Source organism: Hyaena hyaena, unplaced genomic scaffold (assembly GCF_003009895.1).
Source record: "Hyaena hyaena isolate Hyena2069 unplaced genomic scaffold, ASM300989v1 scaffold_371, whole genome shotgun sequence".
In the NCBI taxonomy this organism is placed as follows: domain Eukaryota; kingdom Metazoa; phylum Chordata; class Mammalia; order Carnivora; family Hyaenidae; genus Hyaena; species Hyaena hyaena.
In genome coordinates this window covers 1,421,043-1,441,975 of record NW_024081003.1, presented here as the reverse complement: position 1 = coordinate 1,441,975, position 20,933 = coordinate 1,421,043, and the positions used below count along the sequence as shown (strand labels likewise).

General features: G+C 40.0%; 1 protein-coding gene across 4 annotated transcripts in view; it reads right to left on the bottom strand.

The window, feature by feature from the left end:
• Positions 1 to 3,448: 3,448 nt before the first annotated feature.
• The window catches only part of ANK3 (ankyrin 3), a 341,189-nt gene continuing 323,704 nt past the window's right edge, over positions 3,449 to 20,933 (bottom strand). For all 4 annotated transcript variants that reach the window (XM_039250506.1, XM_039250504.1, XM_039250503.1 and 1 more), the window contains one exon: positions 3,449 to 4,866. The gene's annotated coding sequence lies outside the window, so the exon portion shown is untranslated. The remainder of the gene's footprint in view (positions 4,867 to 20,933) is intronic.

Here is a 20,933-nt window from a genome sequence, read left to right as displayed (position 1 = left end):
CCATATTTTTTCAGACACTGAACAGCGGCAAGGTAGGAATCTTGAGGTAGCTAGACTTTAAAAAAAATCTGTCATGTCTAAAAGAGGGGAGGCCAAGTTGACTTTCAGAGATGAGGGTTCGTGACGGGTTCTCTACATTCTTTTCAGCAGCCTATTGGTGATAAGCATAAGGAGAATAGCCATGGCCATAGGAAGGATGCCCTATTCCTTCAACATTGTGACTGATGTCCTGTTTGCTCATGTTGGCATACTCAAATCTATTTAAGACTTTGTGGCTAAGAGGGCATTGTGCAACTGGAAAGAGGAAGTTAGTCCTTGGTGAATGAAATCATTAGAATCAAAAGCTGTGCTTTCCTTTGATTTCCAACGTGGTTGAATGTGTACAGAAGATGGTGCACAAGATGGTGCACAGGGTAACATGTCCCATTTGCTGTCCTGTGACCGCTGATGCTTGATTGATGATTCATTCAGGTACTAACAAATATGAGCACCTACCTATGAGGTGTCAAGCAGTATTCTAGGTGCTGTGGATACAGCAGAAGACAAACCACAGTCCCTGCCCTCAGAGAGTGCACAGCTAGCATTTGCCACACCTGCTGGGACTCCTTTGAAAAGCCGGTAACACTATTCTTTCTCAGCTCTCAAAGTTATGCCATTGCTTGAACTAGGTGTCAGAAGAGAAGTGGCAATTGAGGATGTCAAGGGAAACTAGGTAGGGGAAAAAAAAAACTTATTTTTCTGGGATAAAAACAAGAAGTTCCAAGGTGGTCTTGGACCAAAAATCCTGGCAGATTTTGTTTCCAGGGAGCCTCCTGTGGCCTGGTGGCTCCCACTGGCTTCAGCATTCTCCGAGTATGTTTCTCCCTACTTTGCTTTGGGACAACTTTGGAACCAATGCGGAGTCCCTGGATGTCCTGTTGAAAATGCAACCTTGTGTTTAGTCCTTAACTCAGAAAGCACTGAGGGATAAAGAATAAAATTTCTTCACTGCAGGCTCACTTCGTTGTACATACTATTCACAGCCATGTCATTGAGTGTAGTAGCTGTAGTGGAAGATTTCATTTTGCCCTAATTTGAACTATCTGCATTTAATTCTGTCCAAGAAGTGAAGGCTATTGGACCAATTACTAAGGATGGTCCAGAGACCATTCTGTTATTTATTTTGTGTTGGTACATTGTTAGCTAAGTAATCACATAGATAAATGATACCATTGCCTCTTATCTCCATTTTTTCAAGAACTCTTGTGAAGTTAGGCTCATATCTCAGTGTTAGAGAGATTTACTTCTGGACTATTTGGTCATGAATTCATGAAAGAGAAGCAATGTCACATGACTAGGGAATTACACATCTTTTAACATGTCAGGGTCTCTGTAACAAACCCAAAATGCTAAGACTTATCCAGATAGGAAGTTAGCTTTGGGATTCTGGTTTCTTCAGAGACTCAAGGGATGAGTTCTTATTCCTGTGATTTATATTTCTGGGCTTACCACACACCCTATCACACAGCCAAATGTGACCTGATGCTCATAATAATGAAGGAAATGAACAAGTTTTTATTTGCCCTAGAGAGAAACCTCAGTCTTGATGGAATCCCAGGACAGTACCGAAACAAACATGGTAGAACATCAGGATGCCAAGGCAGAATTTATTAATAGAGGAAAGAAGGCTGATTGCTTCTCTGTTCAGTGAAGTAGATTCCTCTTAGAAATGATGAGATAACCCTGCATATTCTATTGCCATAACTTGGCAATACACTAATCATAATACATTTTAATTTAACAAATTCAGGAGTTTGCCAAGAAAATCAAACAAAAAACAGCAAATATCAGAAATCTATCAATGACAGGTTTCTTTAAAAACAGCAATTTCAATCAAGGAAAAGCTTAAACACATTTTTATAATCTAGCAGGCCAAAGATTATTAGGAATATATAATGTATGCCCGTATTCAATCTATGCATACATATATAAATATGTGCAAACACACATTTAAATGCAAATAAAAGCTTTGTTTTCACATTTTGGATACCTCATTTCTCAGTAAATTTATGAACTTTCTCTTGAATTGTAGTTTAGCCCATCACATATCCCTAAAGTCAAATTTTTTAGCTATATAAACTTAATATACCATCATTTAATACCCAGGTAAGTATACATGATTGAGTTGCCAATTCAGGATAAACACATTTCTATCAAGGACTATGGGTCAGAAATCTGTAACTCTTAGATGGGAAGCTAGAATATCTGAATTCTGATCCTGGTTTTACAAGAGAGGCTTTTGAGACTTTTTTTTTTTAACCTTTCAGGGATCTGAGTTTGCTCATTATGATTTTGGTGTAGGTGGAGAGGCAATTTCTGTTCACTTGTGATATCATACGAATGCAGCCTAGCCCCATTATTCATGTAAAGTAAATTCTCTGTACATGTGTTCTGCATTGATACTGAATCTTCGTTGGGAACAATGCATCCAATTCAACAATCATCTTTCTTTTCTTTCTTTCTTTTTTTTTAAAGTAAACTCTACCCTCAATGGAGGGCTCAAACTCATGACTCTGAGATCAAGAGTCACATGCTCCACCAACTAAGCCAGTCAGGTGCCGCATCAGCAATCATCTTTAATGGACATGAAATATGTGACCCTATGTAATGGATCCAAGCCCCTTTAATATTTGTAAGGGGACAATTACTACCAAAGGCAGTACCTATGTCATGAAGTGGTTATGAGGACTGAATTAATCAATGCAATGCACTTATTATACAGTTGGGTATATAGTGAGTGCTCCAGTTTTAGTGATAATTACTAGTACCACCACTGCTATATGCCTGGTTCTGGGCTAGAATGAAAATTAGAACAGCCATGGTCTCTGGCCCTGTTGAATTAATCATGTAGTGTCTGATTGCAAACCTCAGTGCCTACCAAGCTAGTCAGGACTAACAAACGTAAGAGGCAGGGCTGGCTTCTGTGCTGCCTGGACCTCACATCTGGTTGGAGGGCAGGGACAACATGGCCCCACAAGTCGTTGCCTTCTGGAAACGAGGACTGTTGTTGCCAAATCCTGCTTTTTAGGGAAGGTTAGAAATTTGGGTCTTATGTGAAATCTCCCAACTTCTAAGCACTGACAACGAATGCCAACTGCAAACAAACAAGTGAGCGAGGGACTAAAAGGCCCTGCAGCCTGGAGGGTTCCTGGAGCTGTCCGTTGACAACTTCTGGACATGTGGTTGCAGTAAGCCCCCAGTCATCACTTTTCTGGGTGCGGCACAAACAGGATGAGGGCATCCTCCACGAAATGCACAGAATTTTTATAAGCTGAGAGTCTGCAGGGCAGAACCGAAAGGGACTCCAGTGACCACAGAGGCTCAGCTAGGCCTGGGGGGAGGGCTGCTGCGGGCGGCTGGAGGACAGTTACCTTCTGCCAGAGAACACAAGGACACTGTAGAGCACAGGTGGGTGAAGAGTTTAACACAATTTATTTTATGCTTAAATAATCGACTAGGTCATCCAGTGTATGGTTTTTCATACATGTCATTAGAGCTATGTGTCAATGAATGCTGATTTTATATGAATATAATCAACAAATTAAAGGATTTCACCAAAACCTAAATAAAAATGCCCTTTAAAACACAGCAGCCTTATTAACCTAATATGACACTGCTAGAATGGTTACAAATGATTGGCTTATTCAAAGGTGTCTACATCTTATAGCCAGTACACGATACAGTAATAATTGTACAGCGTGCTGCCATTCTACGAGCTAAGAATTTCTGTTCAGTCCATTTTAAATACCCCCGACTGGGGCCTCTTATGAGCACCATCCACCTCTAAAGCGGCAAGCATTACCCCCTTTTAAGCACTAACAGCACCCCCCGCCCCCTAAAGCAACTACTGTATAGGTTATTTTTTTTTCATTTTTAGGTCATTTCATTGAAAAATTGGCAATAGCAACAAATATTAGATGAAGGGCTTTGTGTTTACAGATAAAATCTTCTGTGTTGCCGTTTACTGTAGTGTTTGCAAAATTGGAAAAGATTTAATCAAAATAAGGTGATACACATGCATCAAAATATTAGTATTCTGAAGAAAAAATTTTTTCACAGAACTACAGAATTCCTCATTTTGGGAATTATTTAAATTTGCAGCAGATTTTAAAGATTTGTTTTTGTTTTTTTAAAATCAAGCTAGCAGTTTTGCATATACAAACATTATAATTGCTAATATACAAGAATCAGTGAAGATCCCCCCACCCAGAGCCCCTCCCTCCTCTTCTAGGGTGAAGTCACTGGAGACCCCTAGTATGTTAAATGCATTTGCAATATTCTGTTTGTGTTCTAAGAGGCAGTGCCTTATCAACATTTATTCTATTTTTCTGTTAGAATTTATACAGTGTTATTATTTACAGCAAAACTATAGATGTTTTAAAAAAGAAACAAATAGTGTTTATACCCTGACAGTTTGGGTCCAAGAAAAATAAGGCGAGCTGTTGTGGAGTTAGTAATTTTAGTGTTTCTCTGTGATTTCATCATCCCATCTTCTGTCCCTTCTGGCGGCAGGAATTTCTTCCTTTTTTAAATGACACCAAATTACTTAAGATAAACTGTTAACAGCATGGCTTCTTGTATATACACTGCATTGCTAATTGCACACGCGCCAATCCTGGGAATGAAAGTGAATTTCCATGCTCTGTAAATTGGCTCATGCTAAATTAAAATGTGGGTAGATTTCTTTTTTTTCTTTTTGCATTAAAAAAAAATCATGCCATTAATGTGTGGAAGCAGCAAACACACACACCCTTCTCCATGAATTTTTACTTCCTGCTGACATCTCTTCCATGACTTCCTCAATACTGGCAGTAAAATCACATGATCCTGTGGAAAGTCAGACAAGAAGGAGTGAGGTTAGCTTGCTTCTTTTCTTTCTTTTCTTTCTTTCTTTCTTTCTTTCTTTCTTTCTTTCTTTCTTTCTTTCTTTCTTTCTTTCTTTCTCTCTTTCTTTCCTTCTCTCTCTCTCTTTCTTTCTTTCTCTCTCTCTCTCTTTCTTTCCTTCTTTCTCTCTCTCTCTCCCTCTCTCTCTCTTTCTCTCTCCCTTATTCCTTTTTTCTTAGAACTTGCCTAAGCCTTCCTTCCCATTCAACAGAAAAGCCTTAGAGAATGAGGCCTCTACTTTCTAATGGGGTGGTTTAACACAATTCTTTTTACCAACATGATCTGCTAGGACAAAGCCCTGAGGTGTACTCGAAAGCTCTTTGAAGGCAGTGACTTTTTCTAGGTAACCCTGTGATCTCCAAAGGACACTGCTCACTGTATTTGTGGTTTTTGAGATTGTATTGGAAAAGACCCTCTTCTAGGGCTCTATCTAACGATTAGGTCACTCAGGTACTTGGGAAAGCCATTTACAGCCCTTTGGGCCTAGTCTTGTCTATAAAATGAGGCTCACAGAGGTGCTGTGTGGGATTTCCATCAACGTCAAAATATCAGGAGGGTCTGGGGGCCTCATGAGCATAAAGAGCCAGGGATATTGAGTCAGATTAGAGCATTTCAGGAATGTCTGTATTTTTTATAAGGGCTCATTCCCCAAAGTGCAACTCATCTTTCAGAAAGGGAGAACGGCATCATTACTTCATTACTCTGAAATTGCTTTTCCATGCACAAATTAAAATGAAAGACTGTCTCCCATCACTGCAAAGAATACTTTCCCTCCTCCCGCCCCACATCAGTCACGACAAAATCGATTCATTATATTTGAGCTTCTTTCTGGAGGCTGAGAACATCTTGTCTTACTGAGTAATAATTGCATAAAGTCTGTGTGTTTTATAACCAGTCTTAATATGGTCAAAATAAATCAGTCCTTTTTGCTATTGAACTCTTTCTTCATAAAACAAAGTTTTCCTACATATAGTTCATTGTCCTCTATCAGTGTGAAGTGACAGACCTGAATTCTGGCCTGAAAATGAATCCCAGCCCCTGTAGAAAACCCGAGGAAGGCAAAAACACAATGTAGGAATAACTGTGTCCACTCCCTAGTAAGCAGCAGACCCTTTGTGTAGGCCTAGAAGCACCTGCAGAACTGGGCTTCTGTTGGGGCTCAAGGGTGTCGTCAGTGACCCTGATGTTGTTTTCTTATACTGGACAAGTTTCTGTCTCTTTAAGAGGGATCGCCCAGGACACCTCGGCTTATGTAAACATGTTAGTACAGTACTTCCTCTGTCTGCTCTACTAGTTCTTGCTTCCTTTTTAGTGTTCAAAGTGCTACTCGCCAGCATGCCCCAGGTCACTAATGCTCAGAGCCAAAAACATCAAAGTGTCAATTCCTTCTGGGGTGATTTCAGTATCTGACCTCCTTCCCATGACTCTGTAAAGGTTGTAGAGAAGGAAAGTGACTTATTGGGCAGGCCATGCCCCAGAAAGTGGACAAATAAATCCAAGTAGGATCAGGATTTTCTCACCTCCGTTACCACTTACACCTAATCTTCTGGGCACCAGGGTTCTTAGATGACCCTATGATGATGTTACCCCCGTGTTCTCCTTGTGTCTTCCTAGCGAGGCTCGTCGGTAGTCTTCTCTAGTTGAACCCCTCATTCCCACACTGTTCAGCTTAACTGACATGTAATTTACATGTCATACAACTTACCTATTGTAAATATACAGTTTGATACTTTTCAATAAATTTATATAGCTAGGCAATCATCACTACAGCCCAGTTGAACTTTATTTGTTTGGCATCCTCTCTTCTAAAAGGTAATCCAATTTCCCAGGTCAGTTTTGCCATAAGAAGCAAAGTGTTTCTCCTATCAACTTGATGCAAGCATGTGTTATCTTTTATAGAAATATTGAATATGTGTCTATAATTTTTAAAATGCTATTATGTCCATTTATATTCAGGTGTGGTGTCCATGACAGTTAAAAAGAAAAAGATTGGGAATGAGTTCCCCTTGTAAATCTCTCTTGTTCTTGGTCATACAATCAGAGTGTGTTTTCCCTGACCACACAGGGTGCAGGAAGGTCATTCACTGGATAAAAGAGTTTATACCAAGTACAGGGTTCTACAAAAACCATGAGTGCCTCAGCTGAGAGACTGTATGACTATCATAAAATATTGACATCTTACAAATTGTGATGAGAGCGCCATCTGATGGAAAGGTATGAGGGCAGGAGCCATCAAGATGACATTTCAGAGATAGAATTTGAGTCCATTTCCCTTTTTGGGTGTAGGTAATACATCTGAGATAGAAGACTTTGCATTTAGGACTCTGTCTTTGGGTTTTCATGCTTTTAAATACCAAAGGTAGTAGACGCTAACTCAGAAAGACAAACATTCCTTTTAATCATTTCACTATATATATATATATATATATATATATATATATATATATATATTTTATTTCTGAGAGAGAGACAGCATGAGCAGGGGAGGGTCAAAGAGACAGGGAGACACAGAATCCAAAACAGGCTCCAGGCTCTGAGCTAGCTGTCAGCAGAGAGCCCGACGTGGGGCTCAAACCCACGAACCATGAGATCATGACCTGAACCAGTCAGAAGCTTAACCGACTGAGCCACCCAGGCACCCTTATATATTTTTTAATTTTAAGAAACATTTTTAATATATAGAGAAACAGCTATCAGTGTGTTTTCATGGCAGTTTATGTCTTACAGATGAATGCTGTACTTTCCACATCCATTTTCAAGTCAGGGGTATGCTTGAGTTAGAACCATCATTTCCTTTATATGGCCACATACCAGTGGTTTTTAGCTCTTAGTGCCCACCTTAAAAGCAAAACAAAAAAATCATCTGTCTTTAGTTCGGTATATTAAGCTTTCTGAAGTTCAGACCAATCAGGCTTATTGTCCACTACCCTTCAGTGAGAAGCTTTCTTTCATAATCTCCAGTGGTTCTAAATCTTGGGTGCACGTTAGAATTATCTTGGGAGACTTAAAAACACCCAGTGTCCAGACCACATCTCATGCCAATTTATTTAGAATTTCTTGAGATGGAGCTCCTAAAAATAAAAAAAACAAACCTCAAACATCAAAAACACTTTTAAAAAACTCTCCAGATTATTTGAATGTTCAACCATGTTTAAGAGCCAGTGATATATTCTAGAACACTGCTTCTCAAAGTCTAATGTCCTTATATATCACCTAAAGGATCTTCAAATGTGGATTTTGATTCAGTGGATCAGGGTAAACCCAGAGATGCTGCATTTCTAACAAAACTCCCAGGTGATGCTGACACTCCATGGACCACAATAGGGGGAGCTAGACTGCGTGCTAGTCATCAACACATTGGTTTCCAGTGTCCTTTTCTTTTTTTAAAGTAGGCTCTAGCTAGGTAAGATGGCGGAGAAGTAGGGAGTTCCATACATTTCACTTGCCCCCATCTCCCAAATGGAGAAGGCCTGAAGCCGTAGGAACCCTTACAGAATCCAGGAGTTTGGGAGGAAAAGGAGACCGAGTCCACTGAGAAAACAACTTATAGCGTGAGTCAAACTGGGGAAGATAAAAAACCGGCTGGGACCTGGAGACACGGAGGGGGGAGCGAGAGCCCCTTTGCGGGAAGCCACGGTGACTCGAGGGGAAAAGAAAGAGCGGCTGAAACTGCTCAAGGAACTGTACCTGTCCCTGGAGAAGAGAAAAACCTCTGCTTGGGACACAGAGTGATCCAATTTCCAGCTGTGTAGCTGACTTTGAGCTGGATGACTGAGGTCATAGGGGACGCCAGAAGAAACTGCTCTTCTGCTCTCCAGCCCAATCTGGAGGGGAGGCGGCGCTCGTGAAGCCACTCTGCCCTCTTCTGGCTCAGCTCAATCCCCAGTGGGGAGGTGGCTGGATTGAAACTGCTTGGAGGGACTTGGCATGTGGGTTTATATTTTGGGCAGTATCAATGGGGCATGCGGACTAAGATCTGGAAACAAGGTGTGGCTTGGGACATAGACCTCAGTCCAACTTGGCTACACACACAGTATAGGGAGATCGGACCCAAAAGAGTGAGTTGCAACACTTGGTCCGAGAAGGGACTGGGAAGTTGCCATTTTTCTCCCTACAACCACCAAGGCAGGACCTCAGGGAGCTGCCACAGTATGCAGTGGAAGCTAAGATCTGCCTACACCAAACCATGACCATCCCCTCTAGAGAGCTGCTTTTTTTTTTTTTTTTTACCGGATCCTGGGGCAAGACCAACATGGATGCACTACCGTGATTAATTCTAGATCAATTCCTTCTATTCAGGTATATTTTCCCTTGTCTCATTTGTATATGCGCCCCTGCCCCCACCCCACCCCCGGTCTGGGCACTGTGGTCATTGGTTTGCTTAAACAGTCACATTTAATCCATTCTCTAGATGTATATTCTATACCTCCACCTCTACCTTTCTGTCTGTCTCTCTTTCTCTCTGGAGTAATCAGACTGTACAGTTTCTCTGAGTAACATTATCTTCGTTTCTTTCTTCTCGCCTCTTACCATATTCTTCTCTTTCTCTCTCTAAATTAAGGCTTTTAGTCTCTCTGACTGGTCATTGTCCAATTTAACTTCCTTCCCACCCTTTCATTTCTCTCTTTGCATATGCTCTTCCATCAGCACTGCATACACCCTGCTTTTTATTTGTAGCTAGGAATTCTGGTTTTATGCTTTTAAACTGTCCTTTATCTTTTGGGATTTTTCTTTTCTATTTTCTTTTCTTCTTCTTTATTTGTTATTTTTATTATTTGTTATTCTTCCTTCCTCTTTTTCCTTCTTTTTTTCTTTTTCTTTTTCCCTTTCAGTTTGTGTGTTTGTTGGATTTGTCTGTGTGTTCGTGTGCCTTTGTTCCCTGTGTGCTTGTCTTTCTGTTTTCTTTTCCAGGGCTACCTTAAGAAACAAGCCAAAGTACACATGGTGGAGAGTCCCAAATACCACTATGAGTAGGGAAAGAAAATAACCAAAGTCTCAATAAGAGAGACCAAGAGACACCATTCAAGAACACTTCCTGAAGATATAGGCCTTGGACAGTCAATGAACCTTCTTTAATACAGCAGTAGTCACAGGTTCAGAGTGCATAATAAGCTTTTAAAACTAACGAGAGACAGAAAGCCAGCTAAAATGATGAAATGGAAGAACTCTCCTCCAAAGAAATTCCAGGAAGAAATGACAGCTGAAGAACTGCTCAAAACAGATATAAACAACATACCTGAACAAGAATTTAAAATAATAGTCATAAAATTAATCGCTGGGCTTGAAACAGGCATGGAAGACATCAGAGAAACTATTGCTACAAAGACTATGGAGCTTAAAAATAGTTGTGATGAATTTAAAAATGCTATAAATGAGGTGCATAATAAAATGGAGGCGTCCAATGCACTGATGGAAGAGGCAACAGGAGAACAGGTGAATTAGAAGACACAATTATAGAAAAAGAGGAAGCCAAGACAAAAAGAGATAAACTGATCCAGGAACATGAAAGGAGAGTTCAAGAGCTGAGCGGTACAATCAAACAGGACAAAATCCATATCATAGGAATTCCAGAAGAGGAAGAAAGAGGGAAAGGTGCTGAAGGAGTCCTTGAGCAAGTTATAGCTGGGGACTTCCCCAATCTTGGCAAGGAAACAGACACTGAAATCCAAGAGGCACAGAGAACTCTGCTCAGACGTAACTTGAATCGATCTTCAGCACGACATATCATAGTGAAACTGGAAAAATATAAGGATAAAGAGAGAATTCAGAAAGCAGCTAGGGAGAAAAATGCCCTCACATACAAAGGGAAACCTATCAGAGTGGTTACAGACCTATCTACTGAAACCTGGCAGGCCAGAAAGGAATGGCAGGAGATCTTCAGTGTGATGAACAGAAAAAATATGCAGCCAAGAATCCTCTATCCAGCAAGCCTGTCATTTGGAATAGAAGGAGAGATCAAAGTCTTCCCCCCAAAAAAAAAAAAAAATAGAAAGAATTCGTCACCACTAAACCAGCCCTACAAGAATTCCCGAGGGGACTCTATGAGGGAAATGTTGCAAGGAACACAAGGTACCAGAGACACCACCACAAGCATGAATCCTACAAAGAACACAATGACTCTAAACCCATAGTTTTCAATAATAACACTGAATGTAAATGGACTAAATGCTCCAATCAAAAGGCATAAGGTAGCAGAATGGATAAAAAACCAAAATCCACCTATTTGCTGCCTACAAGAAACTCATTTTAGACCTGAGGACACCTTCAGATTGAAAGTAAGGGGATGGAGAAATATCTATCATGCTACTGGAGGTCAAAAGAAAGCTATACTTATATCAGACAAACTGGACTTTAAATTGTTTTTAATGTTTTATTTATTTCTGATAGAGAGAGACAGTGTGAACAGGGGAGGGTCAGAGAGAGAGGGAGACAGAGAATCTGAAACAGGCTCCAGGCTCTGAGCTAGCAGTCAACACAGAGCCCAACGTGGGGCTCAAACCCACGAACCATGAGATTATGACCTGAGCCAAAGTCAGACACTTAACCAACTGAGCACCCAGGCACCCCAAGACAAACTGGACTTTAAAGTAAAGGCAGTAATAAGGGATGAAGAAAGGCATTATATAATAATTACAGGGTCTATCCATCAGGAAGAGCTAACAATTATAAATGTCTGTGCACTGAATAGGGAAGCACCCAAATACATAAAACAATTAATCACAAACAGAAACAATCTTATGGACAAGAAAGTGCTTATGGCAGGGGACTTTAATACTCCACCTACAGCAATGGATAGATCAACTAGACAGAAAATCACTAAAGAAATAATGGACTTGAATGACACATTGGACCAGATGGATTTGACCGATATATTTAGAAGTCTACATCCTGAGGCCATGTAATTCACTTTCTTCTCAAGGGCTCATGGCACATTCTCTAAGATAGATCACATACTGGGACATAAAGCAGCCCACAATAAAAATAAAAGAATTGAGATCATACCATGCACACTTTCAGACCACAATGCTATGAAACTTGAAATCAATCACAGGAAGAAGTCTGGAAAACCTCCATAAACATGGAGATTAAAGAACAACGTACAAAAGAACGATTGGGCCAATCAGGCAATTAGAGAAGAAATTTAAAAATATATGGAAACAAATGCAAATGAAAATACAACAATTCAAACATTATGGGATGTGGCAAAGGCAGTCCTAAGAGGAAAGTACATTGCACTCCAGGCCTATTTCAAGAAATTAGAAAAAGCACAAGTACAAAATCTAACAGCATACCTAAAGGAACTAGAAGGAGAGCAACAAGAGCACCCCAAACCCAGTAGGAGAAGAGAAATAATAAAAATCAGGGCAGAAATAAACAATACAGAATCCAAAAAAACAGTTGAACAGATCAATGAAACCAAGAGTTGGTTTTTTTGAAAAAATAAAATTGACAAACCTCTAGCCAGCCTTCTCAAAAAGAAAAGAGAGAGTATCCAAATAGACAAAATCATGAATGAAAATGGACTTATTAAAGCCAACCCCTCAGAAATACAAGCAACCATCAGGGAATACTATGAAAAATTATATGCCCACCAACTGGACAACTTAGAAGAAATGGACAAATTCCTAAACACACACGCATTACCAAAATTCACACGGGAAGGATAGAAAATCTGAACAGACCCATAACTAGGGAAGAAATTGATTCAGTTATCAAAAATCTCCCAACAAATAAGAGCCCTGGGCCAGATGGCTTCCCTGGGGAACTCTACCAGACATTTAAATTCTACTAGAGTTAATACCCACTTTTCTCAAGCTATTCCAAAAAACAGAAATCAAAGGAAAACTTCCGGACTCATTCTATGAAGCCAGCATCACTTTGATTCCCAAGACAGACAGAGACCCAGCAAAAAAAGAGAACTACAGGCCAATATCCTTGATGAATATGGATGCAAAAATCCTCAACAAGATACTTGCAAATCGAATCCAACAGCACATAAAAAGAATTATCCACCAAGATCAAGTGGGATTCATTACGGGGTTACAGGGCTGGTTCAATATTCACAAATCAATCAATGTGATACATCACATTAACAAAAGAAAAGATAAAAACCATATGATCCGGTCGATAGATGCCGAAAAAGCATTTGAAAAAATACAACATCCCTTCTTAATCAATTAGACCCTCGATAAAATCGGGATAGAAGGACCTTACTTAAACATCATAAAAGCCGTCTATGAGAAGCCCTCAGCTAACATCATCTGCAATGGGGAAAAACTAAGAGCTTTCCCCCTGAAAACAGGAACACGACAGGGATGTCCTCTCTCACCACTGTGGTTTAACATAGTGCTGGAAGTCCTAGCATCAGCCATCAGACAACAAAAGGAAATCAAAGGCATCCAAATTGGCAAAGAAGAAGTCAAACTTTCACTTTTCGCAGATGACATGATACTCTACATAGAAAACCTGATAGACTCCACCAGGTTCCTACTAGAACTGACCCATGAATTCAGCAAAGTTGCAGGGTACAAAATCAATGTACAAAAATCGATTGCATTTTTATACACCAATAATGAAATAACAGAAAGAGAAATCAAGAAACTGATCCCATTCACAATTGCACAAAAAACCATAAAATTCCTAGGAATAAACCTAACCAATGATATAAGAGATCTGTATGATGACAACTATAGAAAACTTACGAAGTAAATTGAAGAAGACACAAAGAAATGGAAAAACATCCCATGCTCATGGATCAGAAGAATAAATACTGTTAAAATGTCATTACTACCCAAAGCAATTTACACATTCAATGCAATCCCAATCAAAATTGCACCAGCATTCTTCTCAAAGCTAGAACTGTACTAAAATTTGTATGGAACCACAAAGGTTAGAAATAGAATAGAGAACTCAGAATTGGACCCACAAATGTATGGCCAACTAATCTTTGACAAGGCAGGAAAGAGTATCCAATGGAAAAAAGACAGCCTCTTTAACAGATGGTGCTGGGAGAACGGACAGCAACATGCAGAAGAATGAAACTGGATCACTTCCTCACACCATACACAAAAATATACTCAAAACAGATAAAGGACCTGAAGTGAGACAGGAAACTATCAAAACCCTAGAGGAGAAAGCTGGAAACAACCTCCTTGACCTCCACTGCAGCAACTTCTTACTCGACACATCCCCTAAGGCAAGAGAATCAAAAGCAAAAATGAACTATTGGGACCTCATCAGATAAAAAGCTTCTGCACGGCAAAGGAAACAATCCATAAAACTAATAGGCAACCGACAGAATGGGAAAAGATAGTTGCAAATGATATATCAGATAAATGGCTAGTATTCAAAATCTGTAAGGAGCTCACCAAACTCCACACTCAAAAAACACATGATTCAGTGAAGAAATGGGCAGAAGACATGAATAGACACTTCTCCAAAGAGGACCAACAGACACATGAAATGATGCTCAGCATCCCTCCTCATCAGGGAAATACAAATCAAAACCACACTGAGATACCACCTCATGCCAGTCAGATGGGCAAAAATGAACACATCAGGAGACTCTAGATGCTGGCGAGGATGTGGAGAAACGGGCACCCTCCTACACTGTTGGTGGGAATGTAAACTGGTGCAGCCCCTCTGGAAAAGTGTGGAGGTTCCTCAAAAAATTAACAATGAACTTACCTATGAGCCAGCAATAGCACTGGTAGGAATTCACCCAAGGGATACAGAAATGCTGAGGCATAGGAGCACATGGACCCCAATGTTCCTAGCAGCACTCTCTACAATAGCTAAAACATGGAAAGAGCCTAAGTGTCCATCAACTGATGAATGGATCAAGAAGATGTGGTTTATCTATACCATGGAATACTACATGGCAATGAGAAAGAATGAAATCTGGCCATGTGTAGCAACATGGATAGAAATTGAGGGTGTTATACTGAGCGAAATAAGTCAGGCAGAGAAGGACAGATACCATATGTTCGCACATAAGGGAGGATTAGGAGGAACTTAATGGAGGACCATGGGGGAGAAGAAGGGGAAAAATAGTTGGGGAGAGGGAAGGAGGCAAACCATGACTCTTGAATGCTGAGAACAAATTGAGGGCTGATGTGGGTGGGGGAGAAGGGAAGGGGGTTGGTGGGCATGGAGGAAGTCACTTGTTGGGATGAGATCTGGTGTTATATGGAAACCAACTTGACAATAAACTATTTAAGAAGAAAAAAATAAAGTAGGCTCCATGCTGGGCATGGAGGGACCGAACTCAGGACCCTGAAAGCAAGACTTGAGCTGAGATTGAATTGGATTCTTAACCAACTGAGCCACCCGGTTGCCCCACCAACTTCTTTCTTTGCTCATCACTTTGTATTCACCTACACTTCTCTTCCCCAATGTTCACTAGTATCTAACTCCTGTCCATCCTTCAAGTTTGTCTCAAATGTCATCTCCATGAAAGTATAGACTGTGCTCTCCTTAAAGAGATCCACCTTGGCAGGTTAACTGTTACTCATCTTTAAAGACTTGGCTCTTTTACAGCTTTAGGAAAGAAAGCCTTTTCTGGTATCTTTTTCTTATAGCCTACTGAGAATGGAGATTTGTCATGCTATTCCCTTCTCTCCCTACCCAAGTCTCTTCCCTTCCCTCCTCTTTTTCTCTCTTGAGTTACAGAAGTCATGGGACTAAAAACATTTTTTTCCTAAGCATTAATTCTAGTTACTTCATGTAATCATGATACACTGCAGTGAAATTTAAAAATAATTCCCAGTTCACGTAGATTTGTTAAACAAATACCAACCAATAAGTGGTTTTTTGAGTTTGTTTTTTTCTGTAGTGACTTGTGACTTTAAAAATACTTGAGGTCATAGGGCCAGTTTAAAAAATACTGGGAAGATATTGATTTATATTTTGGTAGTAAAAAGATATAATACTAATCAAATAATAAAATTGTAGAGCTATTATTATTAAATGGTATGTGCCAGGCACTGTTTTAAGGTGGCTTAGCTCATTTAATAATAAGGTAGTATTGTATCTTGCATTTTACAGAAAGGAAACAGAGCCATAGAGATATAAAACAAACCCAAGGGAGCACACTTGGTACATAGTAGAGCCAGAAATGGAAGTCAAGCCACCTGACTCTAGAATCTTTCCTTTTGACCTTCGAGCCAAGGCTTTTGGTTAATTAGGATTTTTTTTTTTTTTTAAGTAAGGAAACTAAAAAACAAAACTACATTAAAGCAGATATACTCCAAATAAATTCAGGAAAAATATTCAGAAGTGAAGCAATTCAGGCACCTTGAATTTCTAGGAAGCAGAATCAGGAAATCCGGGTTAAAATCCAGACCTGTCATTAATTAGAGCCATTGGGATTTTGTTATCTATCTCTGTTCATTCCTTGTAAAGAGGAATGAGAATGCCTCTTTTAGTAATTTCCCATGAAATTTCTCTGCATGTGATATTGGTTTGTGTGTCAGAATACTTTCAATTATTTCATTCCCTTGTTTCTCAGAGAATTTCAGTGACGCTGCCATTCCAACTTCTCTCTGTTTCCTCCTGGCACCCATCACATCTTAGTCTACAGGTCCTGGCTACTAATAGATGAACTTACTCAGTGCTTACTATGCGCTTGCCTGCCACTATCTGAAGCAATTTACGTTAGTAAATTCAGTTAATTCCCACAACAACTTTACAAGATATGCTATTCCTACCCCAGTAAAGGTGAGAAAATGAAGGCACAGACCCTGGCTAAGTTCACATAGCTAGTAAACTCCCTGGCGGGTCCATCGACTAAGGCCACTTCACTTCTCATCCAAATACCAAAAATGACCACACTATGATCACAGTAGCCCAGGCTTCTCTCCCTGATCATCAACAAATGTCAAGGCTCTGCATGCTGACCTAGGCTACATCAATCCCCAATTTTGGTTTTGTGGTCTTAGGTTCTATGATTTTGTTAATAATTACCTACATACTTACAACTCTGATGTCTAACTCTCCCTCTTTCCTCCCAGCACGGAATTAATCTGGTTCCTCAAATCTATTCTTCACTTTTCATTCTCTCGTCTCCAGTTCAGGCCCTCCTGCATGTCACAGATTCGAGGCCCTTGTGTTTAAACTCTCTTCTCCCTCTCCTACTTCAGGGTTACCTAAATCATATCTGATCATATTATTTACCTGCCACAAAGCTTCCAGTACCCCCACTGTATCCAGGATAAGAGCCAAACTCCTGAGCAAAGAACATATGATCCTCCACATTGCCATGTCTCAAATGTTACTCTTTCTTAAAAAACTAGTTCAAATATGCGCTTCCAAGAAACTTTAAAAGATCTTCTCTGTTAGAGGGAATTATATCTTCCAGTGGATGCCTAGAGCATTTTGTTATATTGTTTATTACATTTATATATTTTGATTTGTGTGACTTATGATCATGTATGCCTCTTGGATAGACCGTAAAGTTACAGTGGGCAGGAATCTTCTCAGATAATGTCAGCCTTAAGATAGTGTCTCACAACACTGTGCCCTCCCTACTACCTACATGGTATGTGTTACAAACGTTGCACGAAGTAGCTAAGAAGCAAAAGAGCTCTAAATGTGCAATGGTCACCTGCTTACAAAATATGTTAGCTGATCTACATTATAGGACAGTTTCTCTCATCCACAACTATGAAACTGCATGGATTGAGAGGTCTTGAAGTAAAGCCACACAAGTATACTGCAGGGCTGAGGCTGAACATGTAGGTGATCTTAGATGAGAGGATATAGAATAGCTTGGAGATGTCTGGGAAACAAGTCAGAGGCAACCTTTTAACTCTACTCGTCTTCAAAATCTTGTTCCCTGGGGCTCCACCCTGAGCTCCTTCCTTGCTCACTTTAACCCACTGCCTAGGTGATCACATCTATCCTATGCTGTTTCCTTTCTCTGGTATTCAACATTTACCTCTAACATTTTTAGAAGTGCAGGCTCAACCTTTCTGCAGAACTCCAGACTTGTGTATCTAACACACTACTTGGATGTCTCATAAGTGGCTCTAATCTGAATCTAAGACGGAATGTTTGATGTCCTGTTTAAAAAACTCATTCTACTTCTGTTCCTTTCTCTACTGCCCTGTTGTGTCAGCCAGAAACCTGGGGGTCATTCTTGACTCAACCCTTCTCCATCCCCTCCGCCCCTGGTAATCCACCTGTTGATTTTCCTAAAACTACTGCATAAGTCCTAACCCTGCCACCTTTACAGCTTAGCTGAACTGCTCAGTTACCTAACCAGTAACCTTCAATTTATTCTTGTTTCCCTTCCAACCCATTTTCTACATAACCTATGTGCTAAAAAAAAATTGGGTCAGGCTCTTGGTTAAAATCCCTCAGGGGCTTCAAATTCTTTTAGAATGAAATCTAAAGCCCGTTCTCTGGCCTGTGATGATGCATCCATTACTTAAGTCATCATGTGCCTGTCTCATCCACCACCAGCCCACCAGGCTCTGGTGCACACTTCTTTCATTTCCTCAGCTATGCCTTTTCCCCGTCAACGCCCTTGCTCATGTCATATCCTTTGCTTGGAGTCTGTGTCTCCTCTTACCCATTCTTTTCATGGTTGGCGCCACCTATGAGGTCTTAGTTTAAATGTCATGACTTCTTTTTTTTTTTTCTTTTTAAAGGTTTTAGTTTTAAGTAATCTCTACACACAATGTAGGGCTTGACTCACAACCTCGAGATCAAGTCACATGCTCCACAGACAGAGCCAGCCAGGTGCCCTTAAATGTTATGACTTCAAAGTGACCTTCCTAGCCCCCAAAAGTCTAAATATGTTTCTGCATTATTCTTTTATTGGATATTGGACTTCGTACTTTTAGCCCTTAAGCATCTGTCCCATACAGGCTGAGGGATCAGGAAGGGCGGGGCCCATGGAAGTGTTCTTCACCATTGAACACCATTGTAGCCTCTCCACTATCAGCCAGGCAAAAGGTCAAATATTTTTTGAAGAAATGAAAAAAAATGAACCAATTTTCTGGTTGAGAAAAAGTGTTGCCCTTGGCAAGCACTGTCATTCTTGGCTTCCACATGGCTGTGAGATTCTAAGCCTGTCCCCCAAAAGAGGTTTGGAATACAGCTGCTCCATAATCTTTTATGGCTACATCTGGGGACCCTCCCTGCTACAGCCTCACTAATCAGCCCTCTAATGGTACTCACAAAGTAAACACTCAGAGGTTATGGCTACCTTCAAAATGGAGTTCTGCTTTATTTTAAAAAAGAACAAACATCTATGAGTATTTCCACTGTGTATAACATGAGGACATTTACTAAAGGTTGCCTATGTACACCTATTTGATTCAACATTTGCTTTTAGGTCTCTCATCATCATCAAATACTATTTAACTATGAATATGAGTTAAGAACTTAGAAAACAGATGAGTTCAAATTTTATTTTCTTGCTCATCAGTTGTACAGGACCTTGAGTAAATCATTTAACTTTTCTCAACTTTGGTCTTCAGAGTAGTACTTACCTTACAGCATTGTGTTGGGGATTATATTCAGTAATGTATGTAATGATCTTACCTAGTATCTGACATATAGTAATCATTTGCTAGAACATGACTATTATTATTCATAATTATAGAAATACAGCAGCTAAGTATAACAGAAAGGGCACTAGGTGGAGTATCAATAATCTTGAGTTTCGGTCCCAGTTCTACCAATCATAGGCTGTATGACAGTAGAAATGTCACTGACCTCTTGGAGCCTTGGAATATTCATCTGCAAAAGGTAGCAAATAAAACTGCCTAACCTAACTAGAAGCTTGTTTGAAGGATTAAATAAGACAAAAATGTAAAAGCACTTTGTAAACCATAAATCACTACACACTATGTACACATCTTTATAGCTATTGAAAGCCTTGGCTTTTCCCTTACATTAAAAATAGGATGACTGACTTGATATGAAAGAAAAGCAGGTGCAGGGTTCAGATAGCTCAAAGTTTAACTGGTTCTAAAATGGGAAATAAAAATTTTGATGTCGCCATCTGAGACTCCGTGAATTTGGCAGCATTCCACTTGCTTAGTTGTTTTGTTATTTAAAAAAAAAAAAAAAAAGGCAGCCAGCAGGGATATAAAAACTCTCAATATATTTGCAAATTGATTTCTCCAGAGCACAGATTCAGTGTCCTGGAATTCCAGGTGGTATTCTTGGACTCATTTCCCAAGTTCACTTATGGAAGGTAAATACCACGCCAGAGAGTAATGTGAGGCTTACAGTTAAATCACTGTTCTTTCCATCTGACATATTAAGTTTGCTTTATGCTGAGTTTCTGTCTCCTTTGAGTGGTATAGCATGTGAGCCAAGATCCTGACAACTTTGTTATGGGGTGGGTTATGTGTAATTTTAAGACTTCTTGTACATTTCGTGACCATGTCATGTCTAAAGGACCTAGCACAGTCATAGTTTTTTGGTGTCATTTATTCACATATACTAGGTGGATGGTGCTCTAGAAAAATGGCTCCAATGTTATGGGCGACCACTTTGGTTCTTTCCTATCCAGAGTCTGGGTCTGACTGAACTAGCTGGCAAAAGTTGAGGTGCATATTAAAGCTGACTGAACTCTCTTCTAGATTCATTTCACTTACCACTGACAACTGCTTAAATGGACTAAGTCAAGACTACAAACTTACGCTTAGTGCTTTATTCATTTCTATGTATCTAGATATGTCTTGCACCAGGATCAGCTGTAACACACACATAACAAGTGGGTTCATTCTAGATATTGCAGCACTGATGTCATCCATCATTTTCTCATCTCTCACCCTGTGTGGAAAGCAGTCATGTTGATTTCTCCTGATTCATCCTGCCTCTTAACATTCTCCCACTCCAAGCCAGCACCTACAATAGGTTCTTACTTGGTTTTCTGCTCATCTGTTATTGCCCCCCTCTGGTACATCTGTGCTTTGCAGCGAGAGCGAGTGATGCAGAACATACACATTGAACCATTCCCCACCCTTGCCTGAGACTCTTTCTTCACTGCT